General features: G+C 43.5%; 1 protein-coding gene and 1 long non-coding RNA gene across 2 annotated transcripts in view; one reads left to right on the top strand and one right to left on the bottom strand.

Annotated features, from left to right (window-relative positions):
- Nucleotides 1-13,845, top strand: part of Mettl21a (methyltransferase 21A, HSPA lysine) — an 83,415-nt gene that overhangs the window by 27,494 nt on the left and 42,076 nt on the right. The gene's annotated exons all lie outside the window — the stretch shown is intronic.
- The window catches only part of LOC128117609 (uncharacterized), a 39,804-nt gene continuing 30,316 nt past the window's right edge, over nucleotides 4,358-13,845 (bottom strand). The window contains exons 2-3 of the long non-coding RNA XR_008220849.1: nucleotides 6,038-6,880; nucleotides 4,358-4,450 (exon numbers count right to left, since the gene is read on the bottom strand). This is a non-coding gene — a long non-coding RNA (uncharacterized LOC128117609). The remainder of the gene's footprint in view (nucleotides 4,451-6,037; nucleotides 6,881-13,845) is intronic.

The following is a 13,845-nucleotide window of genomic DNA, read 5'->3' as shown; positions in this document are numbered from 1 at the left end:
GCTTCCGTTACTACGTCCTACACCATAAGCTGGACACTGCCATCTAATGTAACATTCAGTCTAGTTAATGATAAACATGTCCCCTCAAACAGATGGCTTTTGACTCCCATATAGAAGTTGTCCTCTGATCTCCATCTGAGGAACACAGCGCATGCCTGTCCCCAGTTACATTCTGTGAATGGTTTTACTTTTATATTACTGTTTTTTTTTTTTGTTTTTTTTTTGGTTTTTCGAGACAGGGTTTCTCTGTGTAGCTTTGCGCCTTTCCTGGAACTCGCTTTGGAGACCAGGCTGGCCTCGAACTCACAGAGATCCGCCTGGCTCTGCCTCCCGAGTGCTGGGATTAAAGGCGTGCGCCACCACCGCCCGGCTATATTACTGTTTTGAAAGGTATCATTTCTGTTATTAGTGATTAGCATTCATTGAGTAGATATTCCTTGTTAGGGAAAAGGGATTGGGAAACTGCTGGGTCACATTAGGCCTTACAATTTTTATCACAGACCTGAAGTTTACATCAATAGACATTACAAAATGCTGTCTGTTGTCTCACATTTTTGACAGATGAATTTAAGCATCTTTATGTAATCTGATGAGCTGTTTTAACATAGGAATATTTTTCCAGTTTTGGTGAAATAATTAGATGCATAAGAAATAGGCTTGACCATCCTTGTCACAAGAACTGTTTCAAGCATTCTTTCTGACTCACTGCTGGTGAGAGATTGGGCCTTACACCAAGAAAAATTAAGCCTAAGATTAAAAATTAAAAAGAAAATAGTCCTTTCACATTACTGGGCAAAGATCCCAAACCAACATTCTCAGGTTTTAGATAACTTCTAATGGAGCTTTTGTAGATGACAATTCTTTTTCTACCACACTAGAAAACACATGTGTGCTTGTAGTTAAAGTGCTTCTGCTGTGAGTGGGTCCTGTGTTTCAGTATGGATATGGATTTTTGCTTGTATCGACTTGTGGAGGATAAATACCTAACTATCCCTGTCCCTGTGGGGGAAAATCAGGAAGGAACTGAAATACAAGGCCTTTCCTCCCATTTTCCATTCAGGCTCGCACAGGAAACGAACAAATAGTGGTTCTCAAACACAACATTGTCCTTCTCTGTGCTGAAATGCCACCAAACCTTGCAGGAATTCCGTGTATTTCAGGAGCTGAGATTTTAAGGACAAATATGAAACTCATATTTTCATTCTCTGCGGAATAAACAGCAAAGCTTGTTCCCAGCTTTGCTCACATCCACTCTTCCTCCATGGCCCCAGCTGTGCTCTGTGAACCTTGTAAACTATTTTTATTTCCATACTTTGTTGGAGAGGACCTTTGTCCTATTGTTAAAATTCTCATGGACATCTTCAAGAAAGGCCATACATAAAGCTTCCACTCCCCATTCTCCAAATTAGGATTTCCATTTCTCAAGTTTCCATAATTTTCTATAATTGAAAAGCATAAAAGATTTGGTGGTACATACGTGTAATGCCAGCAATGGCCACTATAACCAGAAATGAAACTAAAAATTATTCAGTAGTTCGCTAGATAAAATATGAACATATTTTTTTGAAAGGGGAAACAAATTTCTTCAGAACCAAAAAGATGGATTTGTACTTCTACACACACACACACACACACACACACACACACACACACACACACACACACACACGGGTTGGGGGAGGAGAGACAGAGACAGACAAACAGACAAAGAGACAGAGAGACAGACACAAAGACAGTACATGAAAATTCCAACTAATGCAAAAATTACTAACAGGACAGATGAAGTTGTCCTATTGACCATGAATAATTTTTTAACGATGGAAATGAGACAAAAGTACAAAAACCTTAAATTACCTTAATGAAAAGGGTGACCTAAAGAAGGGGAACATGCTTAATGAGAGATTTTTAAATTTCAGACTAACATATGCCTGTATTCCTACCAGGTTTCCTCAAACCAATGCATGAGTTTCATACAAAAACTAAGCCATTCCAGTGTGACTTTTAAATTTAAAAAGTGGTTTATTTAGGAAAACTAGACAAGATTTAAAATACATCTGAGAAGAAAATGCATCAGGATAAGCTCTCCCTAGTATTAAGAACTATAAGAGCTCCAGCATAAAGCACTGTGTTGTCATGTGATGATTGGAGGGAAATCATAGAACAGAGGACGTGGCTCATAAGTGAATCCTACTACACACAAACCTCTAGTAAATGATAATGAGATATGAAAGCACGTTCAACAAATGGCACTGAGAAATTTTAACTATTTAGAAAGAAATACTTCACTTAATAATAAAATACGTTTTAAGTAGAAAGTTAAACAGTAAAATAATGAAATTTTCAAAGCAGAAAAAATGACTATCAAACATTAGAGAGTTCTTTAAAGTTACAAGTGTGCCGAACCAAAAGTAATGTAACATTTGGCCAAAGGAGCCCCAAACTCTTTATATATACATATATTTGTATCACACACACACACACACACACACACACACATATATGTATGTATATTTGTGATAGTGGGGACTGAACCCAGGGCTTCGAGCATGCTAGACCAGAGCGCTATCACTGAGCCACACCTCCAGCTCAAACCCCAACCTGTTATATTGTAGCTTCTTTCTCCCGGAAAAAACTCTTCCCTCCTTGTCTTAGGGTTTCTGATGTTGTGGTGAAACACCATGACCAAAAGCAAGTTGGGGAGGAATGGATTTATTTGTCTTACACGTCCCCATCAATGTTCATCATCAAAGGAAGTCAGGACAGGAAGGCGAACAGGGCAGGAGCCTGGAGGCAGGAGCTGATGTAGAGGCCATGGAGGGATGCTGCTTACTCCCACGTGGCTTGCTCAGTCTGCTTTCTTTTCTTTTTCTTTCTTTCTTTTTTTTTTCGAGACAGGATTTCTTTGTGTGGTTTTGGTGCCTGTCCTGGATCTCGCTCTGTAGCCCAGGCTGGCCTCGAACTTACAGAAATCCACCTGGCTCTGCCTCCCGAGTACTGGGATTAAAGGCGTGCGCCACTAGGCTCAGTCTGCTTTCTTATGGAAACAAGGACCACCAGCCCAGGGATGGACCCCACCCACAATGGGCTGGGCTCTCCCCCATCAATCACTAATTAAGAAAATGCCTTTTTCAGTTAAGATTCCTTCTTTTCAGTTGACTCCAGTTTGTGAGTCAAGTTGACATAAGCCAGCCAGCACACTCCTCATCCTCAGGCCCTACATTCATTCCAGATACGAAAGCATACTAAGTATCATATAAAAAAGGAGAAATCAGGAAGCCGGGCGGTGGTGGCGCACGCCTTTAATCCCAGCACTCGGGAGGCAGAGCCAGGCGGATCTCTGTGAGTTCGAGGCCAGCCTGGACTACCGAGTGAGTTCCAGGAAAAGGCGCAAAGCTACACAGAGAAACCCTGTCTCGAAAAACCAAAAAAAAAAAAAAAAAAAAAAAAAGGAGAAATCAGGAATGGAGAGATGACTTAATGGTTAAGAGCACTGACTGTTCTTCCAAAGGACTGGGGTTCAATTCCCAGCACCCACATGGCAGCTCACAACTGTCTGTAACTCCAGTTCCAAGAGATATGACACACTCACATAGACACACATATAGGCAAAACACCAATGCACAAAAATAAAAATAAATAAATTTGAAGAAAAGGGGGAGAAATCAGAGTGATATGATTGAATTCAAAGGAATAAGTGTAAATACTCCAGCATCACGGAAAGAAATGAATTGGCCTAGGATTGCATCGGTGTACATGCTGGCCTCTCAATGCTGTGTCCACGACTCCAGCTCCCTCAGGTTATTAAACACTAACACTGTTTTTCATTCTATGGAGAGCCTTGGGGGTCAGGGTGAGAGCTGGGGCTCCTGGTGATGGGAGACTGAAAGAGCTGACTAACTCATTACTTAAGCCATGGATTCATTAGAAGCTATGCAGAGTGGGAAGTAGAGTCAGAGGGACATCCTGATTAGGGGAAGGCTCTGTGACCCCTATAATATCTGGGTAAAGTAGAATGTCAAAATACTACTGTGTTCCTCCTCAGGTAGGGGTTTCTGACCATTAAGGAGGTCTGAGGCAGTGAGGATGTAAGGAATGAGAAAGATTGGAAAGGAGAAAAAAAAACCGAAAAATTTCCCTCTCCACATCAGCCTTCTGCGCAAGTCATATCCCCAAACTGTGTTAAGATATCTAACATGAGAAGTATGAACCCTACTTCCTCATTTGGAACATGATTTCACTGTACATAAAATTAGTTTTGTGGAACTGTTTGGTAAATAACTGAAAACAGGAAATGGAGAGATAGCTCAACAGTAAAGAACACTTGTTGCTCTTCCAGGGCTCCAGGGTTGAATTCCCAGAATGGTGGCCAACAACCATCTGCAACTCCAGTTCCAGGGGATCCAATGCCCTCTTCTGCCCTCTGAGGGCATCAGGTGGTACACAGACATACCTTAAAAAAGAATTTAAAACAAGTAGGCTTCAATTGCTGAAAGAGATAAACAACAATACTTCTTCCATTAATGGACATGAAAATATGCAAAAAAAAATTGTAATCATGAAACCAAGGAGTCTCAGCTTTTGAAGACGATAAAGTTCTGTAGATCAGTTGCATGTGGTTTGACCATACTTTACACCACTGACCTGTACTCTTAAGAATGGCTAAGATAGTAAGTCTTATCTTATTTCTTATTTTTTTCTCCTACAACAACAAAGGTACTTCTCCCTGGGAGATTGTGAGTTCATTTCTCTGTGGGAGCAGGCAGAGGGGAAGGAAGGCGGTGTGCATTTCCTAAAGCTTTCGAGGTGATTTTTTAAATGTATGGCTCAGGACTTAAACACTGAGTGGTGCACTGCCTTGAGGGACTCAATGGGAAGGAAACCACATGAATTTAGGGGAGAAAGTGTGTCTAGAGATGTATGAGATAGAAAGCAAGCCCAGAAATAGAAGAAATGCCAGCTTAGCAGTTACTGATACTAGACAAACTAGAATGTGAATCACAGAGCTTAGTTAACAAGGATGGTACATGATAATCAAGAGGGAAACCATACTTACTCATAAATTTGTATGTTATTAACAACGGTGTTTCAAAATATATAAGATTTCTATTGCTGTGATGAAACACCATTGACAAAAATGCATGTTGCGGAGGAAAGGGTTTATTTGGCTTACACTTCCACATCATTTTTCCCTCCTTTCAGCTAACTCTAGCTTGCGTCAAGTTGACAAAAAACTATCCAGCACCCGTGGCAGCACATTATTTAATAAAGCCATATCACTACACCACCGTGGATTCTGACAATTGTGCCATCTCCCTCAAGGTTTAGAATCATTGAGTTGATCCTTACTGAGGTCACTCACAAGGTTGAGCCCAATGACTGCTGAGGCTAGCGTCACATGAAGGCTCTTTCACTCAAGGTGTCTAGAATAGCTGGTTTCCTGAGTAAATATTCTAGGCACTCAGGTATCTAGGACTCAGGTATCTAGAAGAGAGTGCCGGGTGGGCGGCTGTTTCTCTAGACACCTCTCTTAAGCGGCTTGAGCACCTTCATACCATGGTGGCTTCTGGGAGCCTGGACTTAAATTGTAACCCAGGGCTTCAAGGAGAGACAGGAAGGAAACTCTTAGACTCGGGCACAGCCGCTGTCATGTGTTCTGTTGAGCAGCCTGCCCAGACTGCAGGGACACATACAGACTCTGCCTCTCACTGGGTAGAGTGATGTCGAACAGTAAGTCAGCATCATCTGCCGCAGGACAGAAGAGCACAAGGAGAATCTACATGACCCCAGTGGACAGGCTGCTACCAGCAGATTTCCACACTTTGTGTGATTGTGTTCCAGCTCCGTCTCCACGGCAGGATGATTGTTTAGGTCAGAGAAGGAAGACATGTTGATGACATCCCATTTGGGACATCAAGGCATTCCCATCAAAGAGTGGATGGATGTCAGAGAGGTTAAAAAAAAGAAACAAAACACAAAGGGAATACAAATTCAAAAAAGTCAAAGCAACCATACATACAAACAAAAACAATATGCCTACCTCAGAAAGTCCGTGTCCACTCTTCCCACAGAACACCTATTCTCTAGGCCTCTCCTTTGATTGCAATAAGAAGTATGTCCTGTGGCAGTTGCTTGGCAGGCCTCAGCTAGGATCCGTGCTGATCAAAGAAGAGTCTCACACAGAGCTGCCCCTCCCCAGTGCTCAGGAGAGAGGAAACAGCAGCCATGTCAGAGAGGAAAGGGAAAGTGCCATCAGGGGCACAAAGGAAGTGCCCTGGAAACCCAGAGACGGGGTGGGATTGCTTCCAGCTCCTCTCACCTCTTTCATGATCTCGTCTGGTACTGACTCTGTGGTTGAAGGACAGCACAGTTGTCCAGACAGTTCTCCTGTTCCTCCCTCCATATGCGGTTGTCTGTAAGGCAGACCTGGATAACTCAGAAGGCAAAAGACAGAAGCCATTGCCCATAGACTTCCACATGCCTGCCCCCAGAGAATCAAATGTTATCTGTCCTTCACTGTCTCACCGATTATGTCCGTTAAACAAAGTAGGAAGTTAAAGATGCTAAAGATGATTTTTTCCTAGTGCCGTCTTTTATTTACCTTTGTACCCTAGTAGGAGGAAATCTTTCTGTTGGTGTCTCCTGCTTCCAACTACTGACATTTCACTTGGATGTGTTCTCTCCCTTTGGCTATGTAGAAATGTCAGATAAAGGCAATTGAGAAACAGCAAAGCACACCTCGAGTGCGGGCATCCTTACATCACAGTCTCAGATGTCCTGGGAACACCATCACATCCCGCAGGCCTGGGCCATCACTGCATTTGTCTCCTCATCCTGTGCACACCATCAGAATGTTGCCTTTTGTATCGGCTTCCACGCCTTTCTGGAAAAAAAAATACTATGTTTCCCTTTTTTGTTTCTTATTTTTAAATGACAGATGGTTAGGAAATATCTTCCTCGCTCTTATAATTATTTCCCCTGGTTTTTCTCCATCAAACAGCAATTACTCTCAGGCATCGTCTTCCTAAGTAGTTATTTTCTAGCTCCTGAGGAGAATAATCACAGTGAATGTATTCATCTTATGCACTTCGTGGCTTTTCTCAAACTTCCACTGAATATAATTTGTCCCCTAGTAACTAACATCGACACCTTAAGCATGCTCTATAGTTATTTTTTTTAAAGTAGACCACATTTTCTGATGAAATATTCATCTGTTTCATGAAGGACAGTTTTCGAAAACTCTCCCCCAAAGTATACCTTCAATAAGAAGTTAGAAATGTCACTACCATACTGCAGACATTTTCCAAGGGAGAGATAGAGTGTATGTGGGGGCTCTTTATTTTAGGTTTGGATTACTGAACATTTAAGCCACGCTAAGCAATTTACAAAACATGCAAATTATCCACCTTGTAGGGAAGTAAAATCCCTTCTGAATTTATTTCTGAATGCTAGCAATATTGAAAACAAGTTAATTTACATTACACCAAAAACCCCTTAAAATAGATTTAATAATTAAGTATGTAAATTAACTCCTGGCAAAGTTTCAGAAAGAAGCAATTACCAAGTCCACAGAGGCATTATCACTTGTTTAAACTTGGACGTAGTAAACGAATGTCAAAGGTCAAAATCCAGAGATTAGGGCATTTGTACATTGTAATAGTAAATGTTCAGCAACCTTATTTTACCAGAGATTATCCATTATTAATTTAGAAAAAAAAACCTTGGCTTTTGCTGTTCAATGATGACCACATTTCACAGATAACCCTTAAAGCCCATACAAGGATGGCAGTTTGTTGAGTCAAAGATTTGAGGTATGGTGAGAGGGAGGTGTGCCTGACAGAGTCTGCCATTAGAAACTTTCCTGGCTGACTCTAAGCTGCTTGTGCTGTTATAACAAAATGTTTCACACTAAGTTATATATATATAAAAGCCTATTTCTCTGGGCTGGAGAATTGGCTCAGCAGTTAAGAGCACTGGCTGTTCTTCTGAAGGACCAGGGTTTGAGTCCCAGCATCCACGGGACAACTCCAGTTCCAGGGGATCCCACACCCTCTTCTGGCTGATGTAGGCACTGCACTCATGTGGTACACATACATACATGCAGGGAAAAGACCTATACACATACAATAATATGATAATTTTAAAAATGTTTATTTCTCACAGCTCTGGAAGCTGTCAAGTCTAAGATCAGAGCACAGGCTTTGGATGGCTAGTGAGGGCCTACTCTGTTTCCAGAATGGAGTCATGAATGACCCCTCCTCTGAAGAAGATGAACACTGTGTCCATACCTGACAGAGAGTGGAAGTGTGGAAGGAAGAACCTGGTCACATTTTATTAAAGGTATCTGACTCTTCACCATGGCTCCATCCTCATGATTTTATTACCGCAGGAGCCCACCTCTGAGTGCTATTGCTTTGGCAGCTGTGTTTCAAGTCATGAATTTGAGAGGAGGCACCTGGACATCTCGTTCCCCACCCTCCTCCTGTGCTTCACCTCCAGAAGACAAATGGTACTGCAATTGTGTGAAGGAAAGAATTGGCTGCTGCCATTGGGCAGCAAGGGTTCTCACGCATGGAGACTGAGACGGATCTTGCCCACAATGCACTTCTGGAGAACAATAATGTCCCTGGCAACTACTATAGAAGGAGGATAAAGATAAACACAAAGTTCGCGAGTCCCTGGAGAGTATCAAAACCAGGACCCCGCAGCGGTTCTCAACGTGTGGGTCGTGGCCCCTTTGGGGGTTTGAATGACCCTTTCACAGGGGTCATATGTCAGATATCCTGCATAGTAGAGATTTACATTATGATTCATAGCTAGCAAAATTACAGTTATAAAGTTGTAATGAAAATAATTTTATGGTTGGGGGTCACCACAACATGAGGAATTGTATTGAAGGGTCACAGATTAGGAAGGTTGAGAACCACCATTGGTCTATTGGTTTAAGGGAAATGCAATCTTGAATCCAGATGCTGGCATTCAAGGAAACCAATGCTATTGTTAAGAAAAGAAAAGGAAATAAGGGAAGAAAGAAAATAGAGAGACAAGGAGAGGCAGAGGACCCTTCCCAGAGTCATGCAGAGCAACAGTTAGAAGCCAGTTAATATGAATTCTGACAGTGAGTCCTTTCTCTCCAACCGTTCCTAGTGCAAGTCAGTTACAGTCAAGTTGGACAAGGCTCAGACTCCCCTCCCCCGGCCAGGCAGTGTCCATGATTATACACCTCAGAGGTAATGACAGTGGTTCCCAGCCACTCCTGCATTCCCCAATGCTGTCACACCTCCTTCCTGTTTTCCTCTGAGCCTGTCCCACCCTCCCCAGCCCTTCTGGACTGTCCCAGGCCCTCTAGCTGGTCTCCAGCTCTTCTACCGCCCTGTCAAAGACTGCCTGCAGAGGTGCTGTTTAACATGCCAGTCTACGCATGCCCCTGGAAGCTCTGAAACCCTGCAGAGGAACGGCCCCTGGCCTCCATGAAATACCCACTCATCGGCCCGTTTCTGCACCTCGCACGCTCTGGTTGTGAGCCTCATTCTCCTCTTCTTCTGTCTCATGCTTCTCTGGAGCAGTGAGGACAGAGGTTCCCTAACAAGGTCATGCCACTCACACCTCCATGGGTAGTGCCCAGTGGGCTGTTCTCCCTGCCCCATGTGTGGACTCAGGGCAAAACCTGTTTCAGTCAGAAAGACAGACTGCCTGAAGGGATTTGCCTTTAGAAAGCCGTCTCTTGCCATGTTCTATAACCCTTATTCCAGTCATATTTGTGTTCTCCCTCCTCTGCACCCCACCCCTCAGCTAGTCTATAAATTCCCTGATAGACCCAATATAATTAATTTTCAAACCCGAGAGTTTAGTGTGGGGATTGCCAGGATTAAATATTTTTTGAAGGGAGCAGTGTGTGGTCACTCACTCCTGTAATTCCAAGCACTAGAGAGGCTGAGGCAGGAGGGTTATCCATGAGTCGGAGGCCAGATTAGGCTATAGAATGAGTTCTAGACCAGTCTGTGCTACAGGGTGGGGCCTTGTATCAAAAAACAAAAACAAACAAACAACAACAACAACACCTAGAAGCAACAAAGGCATCAGAAATTCTGAAGGAAGTAAGAAAGTTTGAGGGGTGGAGGTCCAATAGGAACCGTGGGAAACAGGACTAGGATCCTGTTCTCTTTGGGCCCCAGCCAGCTGTACTGGAGCCTCATCAAAAGCCCTGTCTTTCCCTCCAAAGTTCAATATCCTTCCTCCTTTCCTTCCACCGAGGGCCCACAGGGGACCTGGGACTCAAGGACGGTACACTGATGCTCCAGTGCAGTCTGGCAACTGTGACTCAAGCCTTGGGTTATTGAGGAGGAAGCTACCATTGACAAGGCACACAAAAGCCAGATGTACTGGCAGGCCAGCCTCGCACTCAGTGTTCCAGGGCAGAGTCTTCACAGCCAAGGTGCTCTGACGATTACATCATGACACCTCGAGGTCGGAGCCTTTGCGGATTTCCAACAGATGTGGTCTACTGTTAGAATAATTACAGTCATGTGGCTCCAAATGATGGGGATCTGCTCTAAGAAATGCATCCTTAGGCAGTTTTGTGGAGGACCATCACAGAGTATTCCTTCAGGCCTGGATGGGAAGGCTCAGTCACCCAGATGGGCAGCACACCCTGGGTGTATGACGCTGCTGTTGGTGAATGCATGACTGCCTGCCTGTTAAGCTGCTAAACTCTTGTTTTAGTCTAGAAGCAGTATACCTTAGGAACAGTAAAGAATCTAGTAAACAAGTCAGGAATGTAGTCATCCATTATCAAGCATGTTGTACTATAACTAATGGGATGTTGTTGAGAATGGCATCACAGACTTGTGAAAACATGTTATGCCTTAAATGTCAGGTGGTGATAGGAATTTTTCAGTTCCATTATAATCTTACGAGGCCACCCTCATTTATACCATCTGTCACTGAAACATTATTATACCACACATAGTCATATTTGTCAGCCCTTGGCTGGGCAGTCCATTGATCTTGAGGCTTTTAGAGCTAGAAGATGTCTTAGCATCCATGTGGTCTCATCCCTGTTGTTGGTTGTTTTTTAGTCCTTATTCTTTGCTCTTCTGGGGGCCTGCCAACCAGCTCCCAAATAAATCACACACAAAGGCTTATTCTTAATTGTAAATGCCCAGCCTTAGCTTGGCTTATTTCTGGCCAGCTTTCCTTAACTTAAATTATCTCATCTACCTGTTGCCTCTGGGCTTTTGCCTTTCTCTATTTCTGTATACCTTACTTTCACTCTTACTCCATGTCTGGCTGGGTGGCTGTGTGGCTGTGTGGTTGGGTGGCTGTGTGGTTGGGTGGCTGGGTGGCTGGGTGGCTGGGTGTCTGGGTGTCTGGGTGTCTGGGTGTCTGGGTGTCTGGGTGGCTGGGTGTCTGGGTGGCTGGGTGTCTGGGTGGCTGGGTGTCTGGGTGGCTGGCCCCTGAAGTCCTCCTCTCCTTGTTCTCTTGTTCCTTCTACTTCCCATCCCCAGATTTCTCCTTCTATTTATTCCCTCTGTCTGCCAGCCCCACCTATTTCTTTCTCCTGCCTAGGTATTGGCTGTTTAGCTCTTTATTAGGCCAATCGGATGTTTTAGACAGGCAAAGTAGCACAGCTTAACAGAGTTAAACAAATGCAACATAAAGGAATGCAACACATCTTTCATCATTAAGCAAATGTTCCACAGCATAAACAAATGTAACACACCTTAAAATAATATTCTACAAGAAATCCCCTCATTTTATAGATCAGGAAGCTGATGCTTGCCAGGTACTGTAAGTGGAACAATGAGTGGAATAGAATACAATGCTTGGTAGAGAAAATGTTTTTCTCTGACTTATAACTGTTTTTTTGCCTTCTGAATATAACAATAACAAGCCCAGTACTGACAAAACTAAAAACTAAATAAAATTAGATATTAAAACAATACTGGGGCTAGAGAGAGATGGCTCAGCAGTTAAGAGCATTGCCTGTTTTTCCAGAGGACCAGGGTTCAATTCCCAGCACCCATATGGCAGCTCACAACTGTCTGTAAGTCCAGTTCCAGGGGATCCAACACCCTTACACAGACATACATGCAGGTGAAACACCAATGTATATAAATAAAATAAAATTAAAAACAACAACAATAAAAAAACCCAACACCCATGGCTGAGGAAGACGGCTCTGTGGATAAGAGCACTTACTGTACAGACATGAGGACCTGAGTTCGAATCTCCGGCACTCACATAAAATGGCTAGGGCCAGCCACACACCCACACCTGGCCACACACATGGAACCTGGTGCTATTGTGAGTGAAGACAGGAGAATTTCTGGGGCTTGACGTTAGCCAGCCCAGCTCCAGTTTCAGCGAGAGACCCTGTCTCATAGGAAGAGGGTAGAGTGTGTTAGAGCAGGGCATCTGATGTCCTTCTCTGACCTCTGAATGTCTGCACACAGGTGTACACACCCAAATGTTGTTTTATCTTAGCCACAGTGGCTGTGCCTTAATCTACTGCTATTTCAGCCAGCAATTGCGACTCAGCAGTTACCCACCTGCTTCTCTGGCAGTGGCCACAGCCTGGTGGGAATTCTGTTCTCGCAGGCACTGGCTCTGCCACTGCCACTAAAGGGAGCTTTAACTAAATCTCTGTTGTTCTATTATAAATAAGACTCAAGAGTCAAAGGCTGGGGTGAAAACCTGCTAGCTCAGAGAGGTTGAGTAGCACCTACCTAACCTCTCTCTGCTGGCATCTCCTGAAAAGCCTGTCCACTCCTCCAAAACAGAAAAAGCCTCACCACTCAAAACCCCTCCCTACTACTTCCGGTGCATCTCTTGATCTCTTCCAGATGCCCTCTTCCTAATGCTCTGTGGGTACTTTCTGTCAAGTAGTTGCTAACTCCACCTCCTGAAGAAAGGTTAGTTTTATTAATTAATGCAAAGGCAAACTCAGGGTTCACAGTATGATCGAATATCCCCCCAACACCTAAACACACACGCATGCACGTAAACTACACAAGCATACACAACACAACATACATACAAACTTAATCCATATTTTGTAATTCATTAATGCTGTCACATCGACCCATGGTTTGAGACAGTTTACACTTGTGCTTTAATTTAGGCTCTAGCAAACAGATTATTTGCTTGGTGAATGTTTGTATACTATATGTTCACACACATAAATAAATGGTATTATGCCTTTAGAAAATGTATTTTACTTTATTAAAACTCTATATATTTTCTCTCATGATGGAGATGGTTTTACCATAACCAGTGAGCTTTACTTTCTCACTGGGAAAAGAAGCATTACAAAAATACAATTCCAGGGACTAGAGAGTTGGCTCCATCAGTAAAATTCCTGTTGCACAAGCGTGAGAACTTGGATCCCTAGCACTGGGCATGAGGCACGTGTCTGTAACCCCAGTGCTGGAAGATGGGCACAGCAGATTCAGGGAGCCTGCTGGCCAGCCAGTCTGGCCGATCAGTGAGGGACACTGTCTCAAAAAATAAGGTAGAGAGTGATTGGAGAAGGCACCTCCCGTTCCTCCCGTCTCCACACATATAAATGTGCATCAGTTCCCTCATGCACATGTGTTTGAGTGTGTGCACACACACAGTGTTTGTTTTTGTTGTTTTGAGACAGAGTCTCTCTACATAGCCCTGGCTGTCCTGGAACTCTCTTTGTAGACCAGGCTGGCCTTGAACTCACAGAGATCCCCCTACCTCTGTCTCCCAAGTGCTGGGATTAAAAGCACGTGCCACCACACCTGGCATACACACAATTTTTAATTTAAAAAAATGAAAGAATTCCATTCTAAAGTAAGACTGTGTATTCTCCAATCACTG

This window comes from Peromyscus californicus, unplaced genomic scaffold, assembly GCF_007827085.1.
Source record: "Peromyscus californicus insignis strain IS unplaced genomic scaffold, ASM782708v3 Scaffold_21__1_contigs__length_65335640, whole genome shotgun sequence".
In the NCBI taxonomy this organism is placed as follows: domain Eukaryota; kingdom Metazoa; phylum Chordata; class Mammalia; order Rodentia; family Cricetidae; genus Peromyscus; species Peromyscus californicus.
The sequence above is the reverse complement of the archived record's forward strand: the minus strand, read 5'-3'. Positions and strand labels throughout refer to the sequence as shown.